Source organism: Bubalus kerabau, chromosome 1, assembly GCF_029407905.1.
Source record: "Bubalus kerabau isolate K-KA32 ecotype Philippines breed swamp buffalo chromosome 1, PCC_UOA_SB_1v2, whole genome shotgun sequence".
Lineage (NCBI taxonomy): Eukaryota > Metazoa > Chordata > Mammalia > Artiodactyla > Bovidae > Bubalus > Bubalus kerabau.
In genome coordinates, this window is record NC_073624.1 from 16,638,450 (window position 1) to 16,659,326 (window position 20,877).

General features: G+C 45.4%; 1 pseudogene; it reads right to left on the bottom strand.

The window, feature by feature from the left end:
- Positions 1–14,018: 14,018 nt before the first annotated feature.
- On the bottom strand, positions 14,019–14,822 carry LOC129641360 (NADH dehydrogenase [ubiquinone] flavoprotein 2, mitochondrial-like; annotated as a pseudogene).
- Positions 14,823–20,877: the final 6,055 nt, after the last annotated feature.

Genomic DNA, 20,877 nt, shown 5'->3' on the forward strand with positions numbered 1-20,877 from the left:
GCACCACTGCTGCTGCTGCTAAGTCACATCAGTTGTGTCCGACTCTGTGCGACCCCATAGACGGCAGCCCACCAGGCTCTCCCGTCCCTGGGATTCTCCAGGCAAGAACACTGGAGTGGGTTGCCATTTCTTTCTCCAATGCATGAAAGTGAAAAATGAAAGTGAAATCGCTCAGTCGTGTCTGACTCTTAGCGACCTCATGGACTGCAGCCTACCAGGCTCCTCTGTCCATGGGATTTTTCAGGCAAGAGTACTGGAGTGGGGTGCCATTGCCTTCTCCGATATATACAAAATATTGTTTTCCATTTTTCTCTCCTTCCTCCCTGCATCCCTCCCTCCCTTCCTTCCTATTTACTTATTAACATATAGGTTTCGACAACAGGGTGTATGGTGTGTAATTTTTGTGTACTTTGTTCACTACTGCTTCCTTAATGTCTAGCGCACAATGAATATTTGTAGAATGAAAGCACCACTAGAGTCCATCTTAAGACAGGACTTCCCTGGTGGTCCAGTATGAAAAGGCAAAAAGACATGACACTGAAAGATGAACTTCTCAGGTCGGTAAGTGCCCAATATGCTACTGGAGAAGAGCGAATGAACAGCTCCAGAAGGAATAAGAGGAAGAGCCAAAGTGGAAACAATGTCCAATTGTGGATGTGACTGGTGGTGAAAGTAAAGTTCAATGGTGTAAACAACAGTATTGCACAGGAACCTGGAATGTTAGTTCCATGAATCAAGGTAAATTCAGTTCAGTTCAGTTGCTCAGTTGTGTCTGACTCTTTGCGACCCCATGAACCGCAGCATGCCAGGCCTCCCTGTCCATCACCAATTCCCAGAGTCCACCCAAACCCATGTCCATTGAGTCAATGATGCCATCCAACCATCTCAGCCTCTGTTGTCCCCTTCTCCTCCTGCCCTCAATCTTTCCCAACATCAGAGTCTTTTCAAATGAGTCAGCTCTTCACATCAGGTGGCCAAAGTATTGGAGTTTCAGTTTCAACATCAGTCCTACCAATGAACACCCAGGACTGATCTCCTCTAGGATGGACTGGTTGGATCTCCTTGCAGTCCAAAGGGCTCTCAAGAGTCTTCTCCAACACCACAGTTCAAAAGCATCAATTCTTTGGTGCTCAACTTTCTTTATAGTGCAACTCTCACATCCATACATGACTGACCACTGGAAAAACCATAGCCTTGACTAGCAGACTTTTGTTGACAAAGTAATGTCTCTGCTTTTCAATATGCTATCTAGGTTGGTCATAACTTTCCTTTCAAGGAGTAAGCGTCTTTTAATTTCATGGCTGCAATCACCATCTGTAGTGATTCTGGAGCCCCCCAAAATAAAGTCAGCCACTGTTTCCACTGTTTCCCCATCTATTTGCCATGAAATGATGGGACCAGAAGCCATGATCTTCGTTTTCTGAATGTTGAGCTTTAAGCCAAGTTTTTCACTCTCCTCTTTCACTTTCATCAAGAGGCTCTTTAGTTTTTCTTCACTTTCTGCCATAAGGGTGGTGTCATCTGCATATCTGAGGTTATTGATATTTTCCCCAGCAATCTTGATTCCAGGTGTGCTTTCTCCAGCCCAGTGTTTCTCATGATGTACTCTACATATAAGTTAAATAAGCAGAGTGACAATATACAGCCCTGATGAACTCCTTTTCCTATTTAGAACCAGTCTGTTGCTCCATATCCAGTTCTAACTGTTGCTTCCTGACCTGCATACAGGTTTCTCAAGAGGTAGGTCAGGTGGTGTGATATTCCCATTTCTTTCAGAATTTTCCACAGTTTATTGTGATCCACACAGTCAAATGCTTTGGGGGAAGTGCTCAAACAGGAGACGGCAAGAGTGAACATCGATATTTAAGAATCAGTGAGCTAAAATAGACCAGAAGGGACGAATTTGATTCAGATTGACCATTATAGTCACTACTGTGAGCAAGAATCCCTAAGAAGAAATAGAGTAGTCCTCTTAGTCAACAAAAGAGTACAAAATGCAGTCCTTGGGTGCAATCTCAAAAACAACAGAATGATCTCTGTTCATTTCCAAGGCAAATCATTCAATATCACAGCAATCCAAGTCTATGTCCCAACCACTGTTGCCAAGAAGGCTGAAATTGAACAGTTCTATGATGATCTACAGGACCTTCTAGAACTAACACCAAAAAAAGATGGTCCTTTTCATCGTAGGGTTCAGTTCAGGTTAGTCACTCAGTCGTGTCCGACTCTTTGCCACCCCATGAACTGCAGCACGCCAGGCCTCCCTGTCCATCACCAACTCCCGGAGTTCACCCAAACCCATGGCCATCGAGTCGGTGATGCTATCCAACCATCTCATCCTCTGTTGTCCCCTTCTCCTCCTGCCCTCAATCTTCCCCAGCATCAGGGTCTTTTCAAATGAGTCAGCTCATCGTACGGTACTGGAATGCAAAAGTAGGAAGTCAAGAGATACCTGGAGTAAGATACAAGTTTGGCCTTGGAGTACAAAATGAAGCAGGGCAAAAGTTAACAGAGTTTTGCCAAGAGAAAGCACTGGTCTTAGTAAACACCTTCTTCCAACAGCACAACAGACGACTCTTGGATATCACCAGATGGTCAATAGTGAAATCAGATTGACTATATTCTTTGCAGCCGAAGATGGAGAAGCTCTATACAGTCAGCAAAGACCAGGAGCTGAGTGTGGCTAAGATCAGGAACGCCTTATTGCAAAATTTAGACTTAAATTGAAGAGAGTAGGGAAAACCACTAGGCCTTTCAGGTATGACCAAAATCAAATCTCTTATGATTGATTATACAGTGGAAGTGATAAATAGATTCAAGGGATGAGACCCGATAGAGTGCCTGAAGAACTATGGATGGAGGTTCATGACATTGTACATCAAATCCATCCCCAAGAAAAAGAAATGTGAAAAGGCAAAATGGTTGTCTGAGGGGGCCTTACAAATAGCTGAGAAAAGAAGAGAAGGGAAAGGCAAAGAAGAAAAGGAAAGATATACCCATCTGAATGCAGAATTCCAAAGAATACCAAGGAGAGATAAGAAAGCCTTTCTCAGTGATCAGTGCAAAGAAATAGAGGAAAACAATAGAATGGGAAAGACTAGAGATCTCTTCAAGAAAATTAGAGATACCATGGGAGCATTCCATGCAAAGATGGACACAATAAAGGACAGAAATTGTATGGACCTAACAGAAGCAGAAGATATTAAGAAGAGGTGGCAAGAATGCACGGAAGAACTATACAAAAAAGACCTTCATGACCCAGATAATCACGATGGTGTGATCACTCACCTAGAGCCAGACATCCTAAATGTGAAGTCAAGTGGGCCTTAGGAAGCATGACTATGAACAAAGCTAGTGGAGGTGATGGAATTCCAGTTGAGTTATTTCAAATCCTAAAAGATGATGCTGTGAAAGTGCTGCACTCAATATGTGAGCAAATTTGGAAAACTCAGCAGTGGCCATAGAACTGGAAAAGGTCAGTTTTCATTCCAATCCCTAAGAAAGCAGTGCCAAAGAATATTCAAACTAACACACAATTGCATTCAATTCACATGCTAACAAAGTAATGCTCAAAATTCTCCAAGCTATGCTTCAATAGTATGTGAACCAAGAACTTCTAGATGTTCAAGCTGGATTTAGAAAAGGCAGAGGAATCAGAAATCAAATTGCAAGCATCCGCTGGATCATAGAAAAAGCAAGAGAGTTCCAGAAAAACATGTACTTCTGCTTCATTGACCACGCTCAAGCTTTTGACTGTGTGGATCACAATAAACTATGGAACATTCTTAAAGTTATGGGAATACCAGACCACCTTACCTGCCTCCTGAGAAACCTGTATGCAGGTCAAGATACAACAGTAAAAACTGGACATGGAACAACAGATTGGTTTCAAACTGGGAAAGATGTATGACAAGGCTGTATATTGTCACCCTGCTTATTTAACTTATATGCAGAGTATATCATGCGAAATGCTGAGCTGGATGAAGCATAAGCTGGAATCAAGATTGCTGGGAGAAATATCAATAACCTCAGATATACAGATGACACCACCCTTATGGCAAAAGCAAAGAGGAACTGAAGAGCCTCTTGATGGAAGTGAGAGGAGAGTGAAAATGCTGGCTTAAAACTCAACACTTAGAAAACTAAAATCATGGCATCTGGTCCCATCACTTCATGGCAAATAGATGGGGAAACAATGACTGACTTTATTTTCTTGGGCTCCAAAATCACTGCAGATGGTGACTGCAGCATGAAATTAAAAGATGCTTGCTCCTTGGAAGAAAAGCTATGACCAACCTAGACAGCATATTAAAAAGCAGAGACATTGCCAAAAAAGATCCATTTAATCAAAGCTATGATTTTTTCCAGTAGTCATATAAGGATGTGGGTTGGACCATAAAGAACACTGAGCACCAAAAATGGATGCTTTTGAACTGTGCTGTTGGAGAAGACTCTTGAGAGTCCCTTGGATTTCAAGGAGATCCAACCAGTCCATCCTAAAGGAAATCAATCCTGAAAATTCATTGGAAGGACTGATGCTGAAACTGAAGCTCCAATACTTTGGCCACCTGAAGAAGAGCTGACTCGTTAGAAAAGACCCTCATACTGGCAAAGATTAAAGGCAGGAGAAAAGGGGACAACAGAGGATGAGCTGATTGGATAGCATCAGCGACTCAAGGTACATGAGTTTTAGCAAGATTGTAGATGGTGAAGCACAGGGAAGCCTTCCTTGCTGCAGGCCATGGGGTCGTGAAGAGTCAGACAGGACTGAGTGGCTGAACAAAAACCAATGGTTAGGACTCTGAGGTTCCAATGCAGGGGGTATAGGTTTGATTCCTTGTTGGGGAAGTAAAATCCCACATGCAGTGCAACCGAAAAAAAAAGAAAGAAAACTTTCCTCCTCATCATGATGGACTCAGGCCTGCTGATGAACTTGTCCTTTAGGGAAACAAGGGCTGCTGAGGACGGGTTGGAGACATCCTCTTATCCTCAGCATCTGGTCCAGAGTGTGAGCCCCTGAGGGTCGCGGCACCTGGGGCTGTGCAAACACTGACTGTGAACCACCATGACTTGGTCTTTTCCGAGCGGAAAGCAGGCCCTGGGAGGAGAAAGGGCTCCTGTCTCCCTTCCTCCAGGCCATCGTGTTCTGTATTAAATGTCTGCTCTTTGGGGAAGCCTTCCTTCAACTATCCAGGCCTCTGGGAGAGACCACCTATGGAAGAGGGTCTCAGGCACAGAGGGACCCCCCACCTCACCTTGCTGCTCCATATGATCTGGAGGAGGAAGGCAGTGTGGCCTCACCTGAGATCTGAGTCTGCTTTCTCCCCAGGAGGAGGGATGGGGCTTGTGTTTGCGAGTGTCATGTGTGTGCACACTGGAGGGATCAGGTGTATGGGGAGGGGCAGGATGCTCCCACCTCTCTGAGTAACTCTGAGCACAGGGGGCATCCCATGTCCAGGATTGTCTCATCTGGTGTCTCCCTCCTTCCTTGGTCCACACCAGGCTCACTCATATTTTTCAAGGCCTGTTGTTGTATCTTTGACTCTCATGACAGTGTCTTCATCTACTCTGTGTCCAGGGAGATCAGGGTCATGCAGAGGAAGGAAGGGGGAGGGAGGGACTGTGGAGGGGGAATGGGCACACCATTCTGCGAGGATGATTGTGGGGAATGAAATATTTTCATAAAGAAAACCCATGAAAAAAAATTGTTTCCAATTTAATTTAGTTTTGAAATCCCTGATGGTGCTGCCACCTGCTGGCCTGGATGGGGAACTGCTGTGCCGTGCATAGTCTTTGCAACTCCATGGACCGCAGCCCACAGGGCTCCTCTGTCCATAGGGAGTCTGCAGGCAAGAATACTTGAATGGGTTGCCATGCCCTCCTGCAGGGGATATTCCCAAACCCGGGATAGAACCCCGGTCTACCGCACTGCATGTGACCTCTTTACCCTTGAGCCACCCTGATAGCCCAGGAAGGGCTAGAGATGGGCTTTCGGGGACAGAAAAGCCTTGGGTTGGAGGCCCAGATGTCCCTTTCTAAATCTCATGGGAATCCCCCCTTCCTCAGGGCCTTCTGGGGACTGTGGCTGTGTGTTCAGGGTTCTTACCCAAAGGACACTGGAAATCGCAGTTGAGGGGGGTTGTTTCCTGGCCTTCTCTTCTCCGTTAACCCTGTTCTTCCTGTCCTTAGTCAACCAGCAGCTCTGTTCCAGGAACAACCAGGGTTCAATGCCCAGAATAATGGAACAGGAGCAAGGATTCGAGACAGGAAGTGCAGGAGGGCACAGAGGAGAGACAAGCTTGGTTGCCCTGGGGCCCCACCCTGCTTCCTTCGGCACTGATATGTAGAGGAAACTAGCCTGAAGGTCCAGTGGTTGAAACACCACGTATCCAATGCAGGGGGTGTGGGTCGATCTCTGGCCAGGGAACTAAAATCCCACATGCTATGTGGTACAGCTAAGAAAGAAATTTACAAAAATGACCCATAGAGCAGAGGCTGCTGCGACAGCAAAGCACCACTAGGGTCTGTTTCAAGACCCTCCCAGGACTTCCCTGGTGGTCCAGGGGTTAGGACTCCCAGCTTCCAATGTAGGGGACATGGGTTTGATCCTGGGTCGGGGAACTAAGATCCCAGCAAGAAATTAAAAAAAAAACCAAAACCCTTCTTCCTCGCTCAATGGACTCAGGCCTGCTGATGAACTTGTCTCTTAGGGAAACAAGGGCAGCTGACGATGGGTTGGAGACATCCTCTTATCCTTAGCATCTGGTCCAGAGTGTGAGCCCCTGAAGGTCACAGTGTCAGGGGCTGGGCAAACAGGGTGGCTGTGGACCACTGGTGACTTGATCTTTTCCGAGCAGAAGCCAGGGCCCTGGAGGAGAAAGGGCTCCTGTCTCCCTTCCTCCAGGCCATCGTGTTCTGTATTAAACATCTGCTCTTTAGGGAAGCCTTTTCTCCAGGGCTCAGAGACCCCACGACAGTGTGTTCTCCACGGAGGCTCAGATCCAAAACGGCCTCTGAGTGCTCAGGCCTCTGTCGTCTACCCTGCTTGTTTCCCCTATTGGATGAGTCCCTCCATCTGTCCACCTGCCCGCTCACTTATCCATTTGGAAGCTACCTATTTAACGTGGCAGGTGCATTCCCAGCCCTGGGGCAGCTCCCTGTGAGGCAGTGAGCAGGTGGTCACTGAATGTAGTCTGAGAGCAGGAGCACTGAAGAGGCCAGGTGGGTCCAGGTTGGAGGGTTTCACCAGCAGGCTTGTATGTCAGAGCCAAGGAGGGAATCTGCTGGCAGGGCTGATCCATGACATGACCCACGACATGATCTGTGCCCTTGTCAGCTGAGGAAGGACAGATGATAGGGAAGAGGGGGTGAGGGCCAGATCCGAGGCAAAAAAAAGGGGCCTCTAGGGACTTCCCTGGGGGTCCAGGGGTTAAGACTTCACCTTTCAATGCAGGGGCGAGGGTTTGATCCCTGTTTGTGGAGCACTGTCTCACATGCCTTGTGGCCAAAGATCCAAAACGTAAAACAGAAGCAATGTTAAAACAAATTCAATAGACTTTAAAAAATGGTCTACATAAAAAAAGAAAAACAACTTTAAAATAAAGAAGGTGCATCTCGTATAGCAAATTACACATTAGTATCTGGGCAGCAGTGTGTGTGTGTGTGTGTGTGTGTGTGTGTGTGTTGTGCATTTACTATGTAGGTAGGATGGCAAGCATACAGGTAGAAGAGGTGGTTCAAGAAGGTAAGTCTTGGCAGGAGGTCTCCTATCTGGCCTAGGGGTTCTGAGTTCTGTTCTGGTAGCATGTAGCATGACTGGACCTCATTAGCTCAGCCCCAGCCTGACCTGCACCCTGCCCAACCACACACGACAACCTTGACTTATGCACTGTGTTATACCCTTAACCCCAGACAGAAAGAGGAAATGGCCATGTGAAGATTGCTCAGGTACTTGGTTTGAAACAAGTATCAAAGACATTGTTATATCGATCAAGCTTTTTCAGATTTGATTCTGGGGAGAAAAAAGTTTCTCTCTTAAGGTAATGGAAGTTTTCCCTCTGTGGATATATTTATATCTATGTATCTATATACCTGCACCTGTATCTGTATCTACCTCTATCTGTATCTAGCTATGTCTAGATAGAGATGTATTGATACAGACATATAGATTTCACTGTATGCTTTATTTTTATTTAATGAGTGAATGTTAGTTTCATTTATCTCATTTATTTTTGTTATTGAAAACATGACATGAGTTTCTCCCTGCCATGGCAAAAAGTACATACCCAGACATATGTTTAGAGATAAAATAAATAAGATAAAATTAATATATACTCCTTAAGTAAAATTTACAAACAGTTGAGAATAGGGGAAAACAAAACAGCCAAAATGCCACTACAAGTAACTCAGATTAATAATTTGAGTATTTTGTACTACACATAGGTTTAAAAATCAAAGTAACCACATGTGTGTATAACTTTGAATTCTGTTATTTTTCAAAGATAAATTCAACTTTCAACCATATAGCTAACTTGGTCTTGCAGGCTGGCAAGTTTGCCCTCTTCTGTTTCACAGTATTCACTTCCTGTTTCCATGTGAACACCTGCATTTTATTTGCCTTTTTTACTGTGCATCATCTCAAGTCTTTATAAAAATTAAAGAATTGGTCTTTCAGGTGGAGCAGTGCTTGATGGTGGGTACAGGGCCTGGGGAGTGCAGCAGAGCTGGGGGTGCCTAGAGGAATGTTCACCCAGGACTGGGCTCACCGAGGAGTCTGCAGTAGTGGGGCTGGCAGGAAAGTGTGAGCACTTGTTGTCATCTTCACCAAGGCAGGAATTCCAAGGAGGGAGTGTCTGAAAGGATGTGGGGCTGAGGAGTGGGCGATACAGTGGGTCTTCAGGACACCTAGAGGTGTTGAGGTGTGCTGAAAAGCACACGTCTTCGCTGTCCTGTATCAGCTGTGGGGTTTGCAAAAGTCTCTTATCTCCCCAAGCTTCAGTTTCCTCTTTGGTAAAAGGGTGGATGGCAACTCAACCTTTGCAAAGTTGGTGTGAGGAGACAATGAAGTAACACGGGAAGCACCTGGCTATTTTTTTTTTTTTTAAACAACAAAAAAGAGCTACAACTGTAAACGCAGCCACGGGTTGTGCTTGGTAAAGCCAAGAGTTTGAGTATTTGAAGGTGGACTACAGGGGCTTCGGAATGTTCCAGAAATGAAATGAATTGCGACTACTCCTTCAGGGCACTTGAACAGGGGGATGAGAAGGTGACTGTCTCTTAAGAGAGTACAGAAGAAGCTGCGTCCACAGGAGATGGAGTTCAGAGCAGAGATTAATGGGGCTTCCCGGGTGTGGCACAAGCCCCCTAGGAAGATGGAGGGTGAGGAGGAGGGGCTGTGGGAGGCAAGGATTTCTCTGGCTCTGTGGCCTAATTAGGTCTCCCTGCCTCCACCCACCCACGCCCAGGGCTCAGTCCTGAACCCAGCCCTCTCCCGTCTGGGCTCCACAGTGGGCGCCCAGCCCAGCCCCTCGGGGTCAGTCCTTCCCGCCCATCACTCCCCACATATATTCACCACAATGACAGGGGAGGTCGCAAGTTCCAATTACCCGGGTCCATACCCAGAGAGCTCAAGGTGTGACTATAGATCCGGTTGGAGGAGGGGTTCCGAGTGGTGGTCACCATGCAAAGAGAAGACTTTGATGTGGAACCAGCTGACCCCGAGGGCCACTGTCCCGACAGTTTGCTTGTGTGTGATGGATGATCAGTTTTCTCCCAAATCACCCAGAGAGAGTTCTCCCTGAAGACACATTATCTAGCTTTCTGTCCCTTCTTTTCTTCCTTCCCTCCTTCTTATTTTACTTTTATCCCTTCCGTGTTACCTTTTTCTTTTAGTTCTTTCTCTCTTCTGTTTTCTCCATTTTGATTCTCTTCAGTTTGTGGCAGGAGACCAGCAATTTAGTCCTTACTGTGGGAATGGCTTTCCTGGGCCACTAACTGTTGAAACCCAGAGCAGTGCTCTCAATATCATCTTCCAAACTGATGGATCAGAACAAAGAAAGGGATGGAAATTTCGTTACCATGGAGACCGTGAGTAACCTAGAAGCTGCCCTCTGGTTGGTGGGACCAGAGTCCTTGCCCAGGGTAAAATCAAAACAGTGGATTGTTGTCCGGATGGATATCCTGAGAACACAGCAGCTCCTCAGCACCATGTAAACCTGTCAGTGGTTGTGAGAAACCCTCAACTTCTAGGAATCCTTCAACTGGATTTTCAAGAGTAGACAGCCTGAGGGTGGTTAGTTAGTAATGCCATTATTTCATTTTATTTTGTTTCAATTCACTATGAGACTTGCTGGATCTTAGTTCCTTGACTAGGGATCAAACCTGTGCCCTCAGCAGTGACAGCCCTGAGTCCTAAGCACTGGACTGCCAGGGGATTCCCTGCCATATTATTTTAACCACCTCCATACTGGAATGCTGGGTGTCAGGCTTGAGGATGACTCAACAACTGTAGAAAATATGTTGTTGTTTAGTCTGTGAGTAGTGTCTGACTCTTTTTGTTGTTTAGCTGGTAAGTCATGTCAGACTCTTTTTCAACTCCATGGACTGTAGCCTGCCAGGCTCCTCTGTTTATGGGATTTCCCAGGCAAGAATACTGGGTGGGTTGCCATTTCCTTCTCCAGGGGATCTTCCTGACCCAAGGATCAAACTTGCATCTCTTGCATTGTCAGGGGGATTCTTTACCACTGAACCACCAGAGAAGCCCAACAAATGTGAGAATGATGTCTATATAATAGAGATTCTCAAGCAACTTGGTAAATTTATTTTCTTATCCTTTTCAAGCAGTTCGTTGTCCTAAAGAAGTCACTGCCAATTCCTTCTGGGATCCTGAAAGCAAAATATATGTTCCGAGATATGGTGAAGATAACTTATGTGGATGGATTTGAAGTTGTACGGGTGAAGCACTGTTTGCGCTCCTCTCTAGTCCCTAGGTCAGGATGAGCATACTGGAATCGTCTAATCGCTTACTGATGTTTTCGTTCAAGTGAGGTCTTGCACCATCTCCATAAAGAGACCCACTCAGGATCTCTAGTTGTCCTTGTTGGTCATGACGTTCCCTGGACAGTTTCACACTCTCCTTTTGGTTTCAGTCTTGGAGAAGGGGCTGGTATGCTGGGACAAAGCTGTCTTTTAGCCCCAATTCCTGGATGCTTTGGGTCATTTTGCTAAGATGGCCCCAAGTTTCTTGTGGTAAAGACTCCTCATTGATTCAAGGCCAGAGATCAATTCCATTTTTGGCTTTTGATTCCCTGTATCTCTGTTTATAAACTAATGTTGATGTTTATTATCGTCTAGGGAAGTGTTGGCTCCACATCTTTCTCTTCTACTTGCCAAAGCAATGGAAAGTGATGTAATTCTGAGCTTCAGTGTCAACGTATGTATCTCTTTAAAATGGGACTCTTTTTGTCAAAAAGTGGATGATCAGATCAGATCAGATCAGTCGCTCAGTCGTGTCCGACTCTTTGCGACCCCATGAATCGCAGCACACCAGGCCTCCCTGTCCATCACCAACTCCCAGAGTTCACCCAGACTCACGTCCATCTAGTCAGTGATGCCATCCAGCCATCTCATCCTCTGTCGTCCCCTTCTCCTCCTGCCCCCAATCCCTCCCAGCATCAGAGTCTTTTCCAATGAGTCAACTCTTCCCATGAGGTGGCCAAAGTACTAGAGTTTCAGCTTTAGCATCATTCCTTCCAAAGAAATCCCAGGGCTGATCTCCTTCAGAATGGACTGGTTAGATCTCCTTCTAGTCCAGGGGACTCTCAAGAGTCTTCTTCAACACCACAGTTCAAAAGCATCAATTCTTTGGCACTCAGCCTTCTTCACAGTCCAACTCTCACATCCATACATGACCATAGGAAAAACCATAGCCTTGACTAGACGGACCTTTGTTGGCAAAGTAATGTCTCTGCTTTTGAATATGCTATCTAGGTTGGTCATAACTTTCCTTCCAAGGAGTAAGTGTCTTTTAATTTCATGGCTGCAGTCACCATCTGTAGTGATTTTGGAGCCCAGAAAAATAAAGTCTGACACTGTTTCCACTGTTTCCCTATCTATTTCCCATGAAGTGGTGGGACCAGATGCCATGATCTTCATTTTCTGAATGTTGAGCTTTAAGCCAACTTTTTCACTCTCCACTTTCACTTTCACCAAGAGGCTTTTGAGTTCCTCTTCACTTTCTGCCATAAGGGTGGTGTCATCTGCATATCTGAGGTTATTGATATGTCTCCCGGCAATCTTGATTCCAGCTTGTGTTTCTTCCAGTCCAGCGTTTCTCATGATTTACTCTGCATATAAGTTAAATAAACAGGGTGACAATATACAGCCTTGACGAACTCCTAGTGCAACCCAAAACAGTTTGAATAATCCTACTCATTAGTGTTAGTTACTCAGTTGTGTCTGACCCTTTGTGACCCATGGACTATAGCCCAGCAGGCTTGTTTGTCCATGGGATTTTTCAGGCAAGAATACTGAAGTGGGTTGCCATTTCCTCCTGCAGGAGATCGTCCCAACCCAGGGATTGAATCCACCTCTCCTGTGTCTTCTACATTGCAGGCAGATTCTTTACCTGCTGAGCCATCAGGGACACAAATAAGCTCTCAATAAATATTGGTTGAATATAAAGATGTCTCTGGAATTAGCTGGCAGGCCACAAGGGCAGGGACTGGGGTGACCCTAGCACTGCACATGGGAGCCCAGCTCAGTCCCTCTGAGGTTGTTGCTGAATAAGTGAAAAAGGAGCTGAAATCAAAGAGCAGTGGAATGCCAGTGGTGGAGCTGTGCTGAGCTATCATGAGCACTTTTAGGAAGGAAAGTGGTTGAAGGTGAAGCTTAGCAGAAGGGGCACTGTGTCTGGTCTTCTGAGCCGGCACCCCACCTCCTGGCCCCACAGCTCACTGAGTATGGAATCTGGGGCATGCTGATTAAACTCGCAGAGCCTCAGTGCAGAAAAGGGGTTGCAGTACCTACTTGGAAAGATGAAGAGAGAGTGGAAATGAAGACCGCTGGTACAGAGCCTAGCACATGGTGGGTTCTTAGCATTTCACTTTTCTCAGTCTCTCTGTGACTTCCTGCAGAGTCTCAAGTGGAACTGTCCCAGAAGAGTGAGTCTGTACTTAAGTCAGGTTCTACAGTAGCACATGGGGACCTGGCCCCCTCCCTCAGTGACTGAGTATATTCCTTAGAAAGAATACATGGTAGACCACTCAAGTTAGGAGCTGGGGCCCTCAGCAATGCCTGTTTCCCTGTCAGATTCCCTCTTATGCCAGATCTTTGGTCTGCTGGAGAAGAACTGGGTTCAGAGTACCCCATCACCCACACAAAGGCCATGGAGCCTGGCAGCTCACCTCCCCTCTCTGGGCTTTAGCTCCCCTCCTCTGTATAGCGGGTTCAATGACCATCATCTACTCCTGTCCTGGGGTTGCTCTGCTGATTAAACAAGAGGGCAGAAATAAACATATATGGGTGTTCCCAGCATGAAACAGAGGCTGGTTCGAGACAGGTGCCCACTGAATGGTTGATGGGTGGATGGATGGAAGAATGAACCAACAGAAGGACAGCCACCCAGAAAGCCAGATAGGATGTCAACCAGCGCAAAGAAGAGGTTTGGTGCTGGTAATCCTTGCTGCCATTCAGACCTAGGCCCCCTGGAGCTCCAGCCTGACCCACCCCAGTTGCTTCTGCCTGTGATGGTGGAGATAGGGGAATATGGAGAGGAGGGGGGAGTGGAGACCTAGAGGCTTAGGGAAGGCAGTGGGCATACAGAAGGGGAAAGGGAGAGTCTGGCGACACAGGGTCAGGATGGAAATTGGGATGGGAGCATAGAAAAAGGGTAGGGCTGGAGGAAGAGCCCAGGACACAAAAGTGGGAGAGAGGAATAGAAGAGGGTGTACTCTGGGGGATACAGTGGAACAGCCTGTAAGAACCCAGGAGGCTCTCAATAAGCACATTTTTTTTTAAGGTATATAGGAGAGTCATATTTTATTCCTCCACTGACATATTTACAGCGAATATAAATTAAAGGCCTGCTTGCACACCAAACCTAGGTCCTTTTGGTGGTTCAGTCAAAGAGGTAAGACCTCCAGCTGGCTCACAGGAGAAGCGTCCACTCCTTGGCCCAGGTTTTGGGATTTTGCCAGCCTTCAGTTCATCAATAATTTCTTCAGTATCTTTAGGTGTCAGATCCTCATAGTAGTTGTCATTTATTTGAACCATTGGTGCATTTACACAGGCCCCTAAACATTCGACTTCTATAAGAGTGAAAAGTTTTTCAGGTGTAGTCTCTCCAAACTTTATTCCAAGTTTTTTCTGAATGGCTTCCAGTATGCTGTTGGAGTTTCGGAGCATGCAAGGTGTGGTAGTGCGGACTTGAATGTGATACTTTCCAAGAGGCTTTCGATTATACATTGCATAAAAAGTTGCTACTTCATACACTCTCATTGGAGGTACTTGTAAAATTTCTGCAACCTTGTTCATAGCAGAGATGGGCAGCCATCCATTCTGTCTCTGGGCTAAATCCAGAAGTGGAAGCACAGCTGCTGCCTTATCCCCTTCTGGCTAGTTTTTCACAATGGCCTCTATTCTCTTATAATTTTCTGGTGTGAAATCAAACGGAGTTTCTGAGTTATTCCAGGAGTATCTCTGTGCACAAATAAGGCTCCTCCAGCTCCATTCTGAACAGCTGTCTTATGCAGATTTCTTATATGTTTTCCCCAGTGGGCGGTGAGGCCGGCCACGTGGGCCCATAGCACTGCAGAGAGGAACATGGCTGGCCAAACTGCGGGCCTCTGGGCCTCCTCAGTAAGCATTTTTTGAATGCTTGTAATTACCCAGTGCTATGAAAACTGACAACCCTGGTGCCTCATCTTCTGAGATGGCCCACACTCTGTCTATGGAGTGTGTATCTTCCTGAATAAACCTTCTTTCACTTAAAAAAAAAAAGGGGGGGAGGGGATCATTTTTCCCTCTACCAAAGGGCATGGAAAGATTAAGGCATTGAGATACAAATGCATGGTTTCTTCTTAGGATAGTGAGACAGCGGATTTGTCTTTTGAAGGGAAGTCAGTCTTAGAATCCTAGTTCTGATCTGAGCCCAGGCCGGCCAGACTAGCAGGTTTCTTACAAAGAAAGGGTCTATGAGATTAGTAGAGTTAATAGCATCCTGTAGGTCCATTCCTACAGAGGCCTCACCAACCAGTGGAAACCAGGTTCATTCTTGCAGTGTTCTAGGGGCCATCTGAAGTGGCAGGACTCAGTGGGCTGGGGAGATGAGGATGGCCACAGAGAGGCTGATGTGGGGGCTTCACCCCAGATGTGCTTATGGATGGGGGAGGCAGGGAAGGAGTGAGGATCAGAGCTGGGAGGATGGACTGGCCCAGGGACTCTTCCTGGGAGGAAGTGTCTATCCTGACCATCTCTCTCCTGCCTTCCTATGGACTGTGGTGCTCCTGAACCCATTCAGCATGGTAGAGTTGAAGATCCAGAAAGTACTCTATTTGGTTCCATCACTTGCTACTCTTGTAAGGTGCCATATTACAGCATGGAATATGAAGGGAGCAGTAAGGTTTCTTTGACTAAAGAAAAGAGAAAGAAAGAGTGAGAGTGTTGGAGGGTGAATAGTACAATCTTTCTGACCAGCCAGAGATTGAGAGTGGGGATTTAAAATTGTCTTGGGACCCTGAAAATGCCTTTAATGATAGTAGTAATTTATGTTGCATTCCACGAGACTGACTGATAAAGGGTAAAACATGTGATTCTAAGATCATAGTCACAATGAAGGAGTTTGCCCTCCGATGGTGGATGTCAAGGCAGTGATACACCAGAGGACGCCTCCCCAGTACAGCTCATAGTGTGCCTGATGCTGCCTTAAGCCTGTCACTTGTATTATCTTATTTAACTCTTTAATATTGATTAAAGACTTTATTGGCATATGCTGTACAGCCAAGTGATTCAGTTATACATATATATATATATATATATATGTATTCTTTTTCATGTTCTTTTCCATTACAGTCTATCACAGGACACTGAATACAGTTCCCTGTGCTGTATAGTAGGGCCTTGTTGTTTACCCATCCTATATATTTAATAGTTTGCATCTGCTAATCCCAAGCTCCCAGTCCTTCCCTCTCCCACACCCTGACCCCTTGGCAAGCACAAGTCTGTTCTCTACGTCTGTGAGTCTGTTCCTGTTTCATCACTAAGTTCACTCGTGTCATATATTAGAGTCCACATATAAGTGACATCATGGGGTATTTGTCTTTCTCTTTCTTGCTTCACTGAGTATGACAATCTCTAAGTCCATTCATGTTGCTGCAAACGGCATTATGTCATTATTTTTTATGGCTGTTATTCTTTAATATTTATATGAGACTGAGGCAGGAGATAGAACAGTTCCAGGTTGGACATTTACAATCAGCCAGCCTCCTCTTTGCATTTCCTGAGGCAAGAGATAGGTGGTCTCCAGTTGAGGAATTTACAACCAGCCCCCTGTTTGCGCTCAGAAATGGAAGTAACAACAGAAACAGGTTAAATAGCCAGTCTTTGTCTCCTGCAAACCTCTCAACAGAATAATCAAGGCAAGGACAAAGAGGCAAAAACCTTGTCTGCGTAAAGGATAAGGGAGACACTACACACGTGCAGAAAGGCCCCTTGGAGTCAAAAGTCAGGGGATAACTCCAGGCCATAATGAGTCTTGCTCCTCCCAGAAGCCTTCACTTCAAGATCCATCTTGGCTGAGGGGTGCGTATGCATTCCAGAGGAGGGCCCCAGGGTAGCTCAGGTGTGGAAAAAGAAACCAGGTAATTGGCCGGAAGGAAGACAAAGACCTGAAGGAACTGACCTATATAAATGACCTAACCGCCTCTTTACTGCATTCCTCCTCACATTCCTCCTCACTAAGGGGGACGCCCATGCCCTTTTTCTCTGGGTATGCATCTATGTCTTGCTTTTATCACAACTAAACAAACTATTTCTCTACGTGCTCTCCCACTTGTTGTGCTGTCTCTAATAATAACCTTTGTACTTGCATTTACAGTTTCTGCCTCTGTGATAAATGCATTTTTTCACTGGGGGCAAAGCTCAAGGGAAAAACACCTCCTAACCTCTATCCCTTGCTGGTTTGGTGGCTAGGATTCCTGGTTTTCATTCAGGCTATCCAGGTTCAGTTCCTGTGCAGGAAATTAAGACCTTGCTTCTTGCCACTGCTTACTGCTGCCTCACTGAGATCAAAATTGCATAAGATACTGTTGTGTAAGATTTGTATGACTTACTTTTATTAATCCCATTTTATAGAAAAAGAAATTGAGGCTCAGTTTGCCTTCTGTCTGTGGAAAAACTTTAGCCAAAGAATAAGTTTAACCAGAGAAGTGAGAACATGCAGAAACAAAGGAAAACAGTCAAAGGAGACCAAATAATAAGAGTTTAGACATTAAGCATGGTCAAGGACCTCTAGTTCCTTCTCAAGGGCTATAGATAATATTCTGAGCCATATCCTGTGAGCTGCCTTATAGATACTGAAACCCCAGGTGGAGAAGTTAACTACAGGATGACCAGACTGTAGCCGTGACATAAGCTGCCACAATTCTAAGAACTAGCCTTAAGGAAATGGGAACAAACCGATCCTGGAACTGAAAATTAAGTGTGCTTAAAACAGTCAAGGTGATGCTGGTCAGACCACTGATGACCAATTTCAAGGTGACTGTCAGAGCTGACTGCTGTTTCTGAATGTAGCCCCCTCTCTCAGCCGACAAAAGCTTTATCTAACCCACTGATTGTCAGTGGGGGGAGTCACCCTTCGGATAGGTGTCTGCCCTCTCCCACTGGTTGCCAGAATCCAAATAAAGCAAACTTTCCTTTCCACCAACCTGGTCTCCTTATTGGCTTTTGAGCAGCTGGTCCCCATTGTGGGTTACGTCACCTCCAAAAATCATGATGTTGGAAGTTAAGGCTTCAACATATAAAATTTGAGGGAGAGACACATTCATTCCACAGCAGCTGCTATTTCTGAGCCTGCTTAACTGATTTCTCCTGTTCTCCCAGACTTTTGATCCTGGTGTGTCTCAGGGCATACTCATTGATCTTTTTCTCTTCTCTATCCACTTTCACTCCCTTGGTGGCCTCGTTCAAGCTGTGGCTTTAAACACCCATCCATATACCTACCAAATGAGCCTGAAATTTACATTTTTAGCTCAGACCTTTTGTGTCAACTCCAAATTTACACATCAGCCTATTCAACATCTCTCCTAGGGTCTCATAGACACATTTGTAACTTTTTGAACACAGAATATACAATTATAACTGTATTGTTATAACAATCAGTTTAATGTTCTGTTCTGCTAATTCTTACATCTGTATCAGTTCTGGCTTGGTTTTGGTGTATTTTTCTCCTCATTATGGATCATATTTTCCTGCTTCTTTGTACATCTCATATTCTTTTCTTGGTTGTCAGATTGTGAATTTTATCTTGCTGTGTGTGAAGTTGCTCAGTCATGTCCAACTCTTTGCGTCCCCGTGGACTGTAGCCTGCCAGGCTCCTCTGTCCATGGGGTTCTCCAGGCAAAAATACTGGAGTGGGTTGCCATTTCCTTCTCCAGGGAATCTTCCCAACCCGGGGATTGAACCTGGGTCCCCTGCATTGCAGGCAGACGTTTTATCCTCTGAGCCACCAGGGAAGCCTTATCTTGCTGAGTGCTGAATATTTTTGTAATTCTATAAATATTTTTGAGCCTTGTTCTGGGATTTGGTTAAGTTACTTGGTAACATTTTGATCCTTTTGGGTCTTGCTTTCAATATCTGTTAGCTGGGACCAGAGCAACATTTAATCTAGGGCCCATGGTCACCTGCTACTGAGGTAAGGCCCTCCTACCCACCCTACCTAATGCCCCATGCATTTGGAGGTTTCCCAGTCTTGTTGGGCTCCCCGGTGGTAAAGAACCTGCCTGCCAATGCAGGAGACGTAAAGCAATGTGGGTTCGATCCCTAGGTCGGGAAGATCCCCTGGAGGAGGGCACGGCAACCCACTCCAGTGTTCTTGCCAGGAAAACCCCTTGGATAGAGGATCCTGGCAGTCACAGAGTTGGAAATGATGAAGTGACTTAGCACTCCTAGCACCCTTGGTCTCTGAATATCTGACTTCTCTCAATCTTTGCTAAATATCAGCTTTCTCAATTAGATTATTTCCTTAAAACTTTTAAAAATTAAAAATTCTTTAATACAGCTCTGTGTCTTTGTTTTTGGAACAGATAAAACATCTTGCTGTTGTTGTTTAGTCACTAAGTTGTGTCCAACTCTTTACAGCCCCATGAACTGCAACCCTCCAGGCTCCTCTGTCCATGGGATTTCCCAGGCAAGAATATTGGAGTGGGTTGCCATTTCCTTCTCCAGGGGATCTTCCTGACTCAGAGACCAAACCCGCATCTCCTGCAATGCAGGTGGGTTCTTCACCACAAAGCCACCTGGGAAGTCTGGATAAAACATCTACATGGCTCAAAACTGGGAAGATCAAAAGAGAGTACAGTGGTAACTTTTCTTCTCACTCCTATCCTCCCCCAGAAACCACCACCGTTTCTTATTTAACCTTTCAGTGATATTTTATGCATATAAAAGCAATATATAACTACTCTTTTAAAAATATGAATGGTGGTATTTTATTACACTGTTCTGCTTCTTACTTTTTTCATTTATCTATCTTAGAGATTGAATGACTATGTTGTACTCCATTATTTGGATACTGTATAATTTACTTGAAACTTTGTACCAGACATTTCAGAATTCAGGATTCTCATTCTCTGCTATAAGAAACAATGCTGGGGTGTTTACCCTTGTGCATAGGTCTTTTATCTCATATATGAGAATATCTGTCAGAAAAATTCATGGAATTGTGGGGTCAAAGGAATGTGCCTTGGTAATTTTGATTCAGTTCAGTTCAGTTCAGTCGCTCAGTCGTGTCCGACTCTTTGTGACCCCATGAATCGCAGCACGCCAGGCCTCCCTGTCCATCACCATCACCCGGAGTTCACTCAAACTCACGTCCATTGAATCGGTGATGCCATCCAGCCATCTCATCCTCTGTCGTCCCCTTCTCCTCCTGTCCCCAATCCCTCCCAGCATCAGAGTCTTTTCCAATGAGTCAACTCTTCCCATGAGGTGGCCAAAGTACTGGAGTTTCAGCTGTAGCATCATTCCTTCCAAAGAACCCCTGGGACCGATCTCCTTTAGAATGGACTGGTTGGATCTCCTTGCAGTCCAAGGGACTCTCAAGAGTCTTCTCCAACACCACAGTTCAAAAGCATCAATTCTTTGGCACTCAGCTTTCTTCACAGTCCAACTCTCACATCCATACATGACCACTGGAAAAACCATAGCCTTGACTAGACGGACCTTTGTTGGCAAAGTAATGTCTCTGCCTTTGAATATGCTATCTAGGTTGGTCATAACTTTTCTTCCAAGGAGTAAGCATCTTTTAATTTCATGGCTGCAGTCACCATCTGCGGTGATTTTGGAGCCCAGAAAAATCAAGTCTGACACTGTTTCCAATGTTTCCCCATATATTTGCCAGTAATTTTGATTACATATTGGCAAATTGCTCTCTATAGTGTTTGTACCAATTTACATTCTAAACAAAATAAAACAAAAACAAAACAATGGATGAGTGTCTGTCTGGAACCGCGTTAGGCATTACTGACAACATGGAGGCACGGCTCCAACTCCTCGTTGTCCCGCAGGCATGGACCCGGGATGAAGGAGTATGCCTTGTGATTCTGACTTGTTCTTTCCTTTACTCGGCTGAGTTGACTGAAAAGAATATTAAGGTGCTTATTG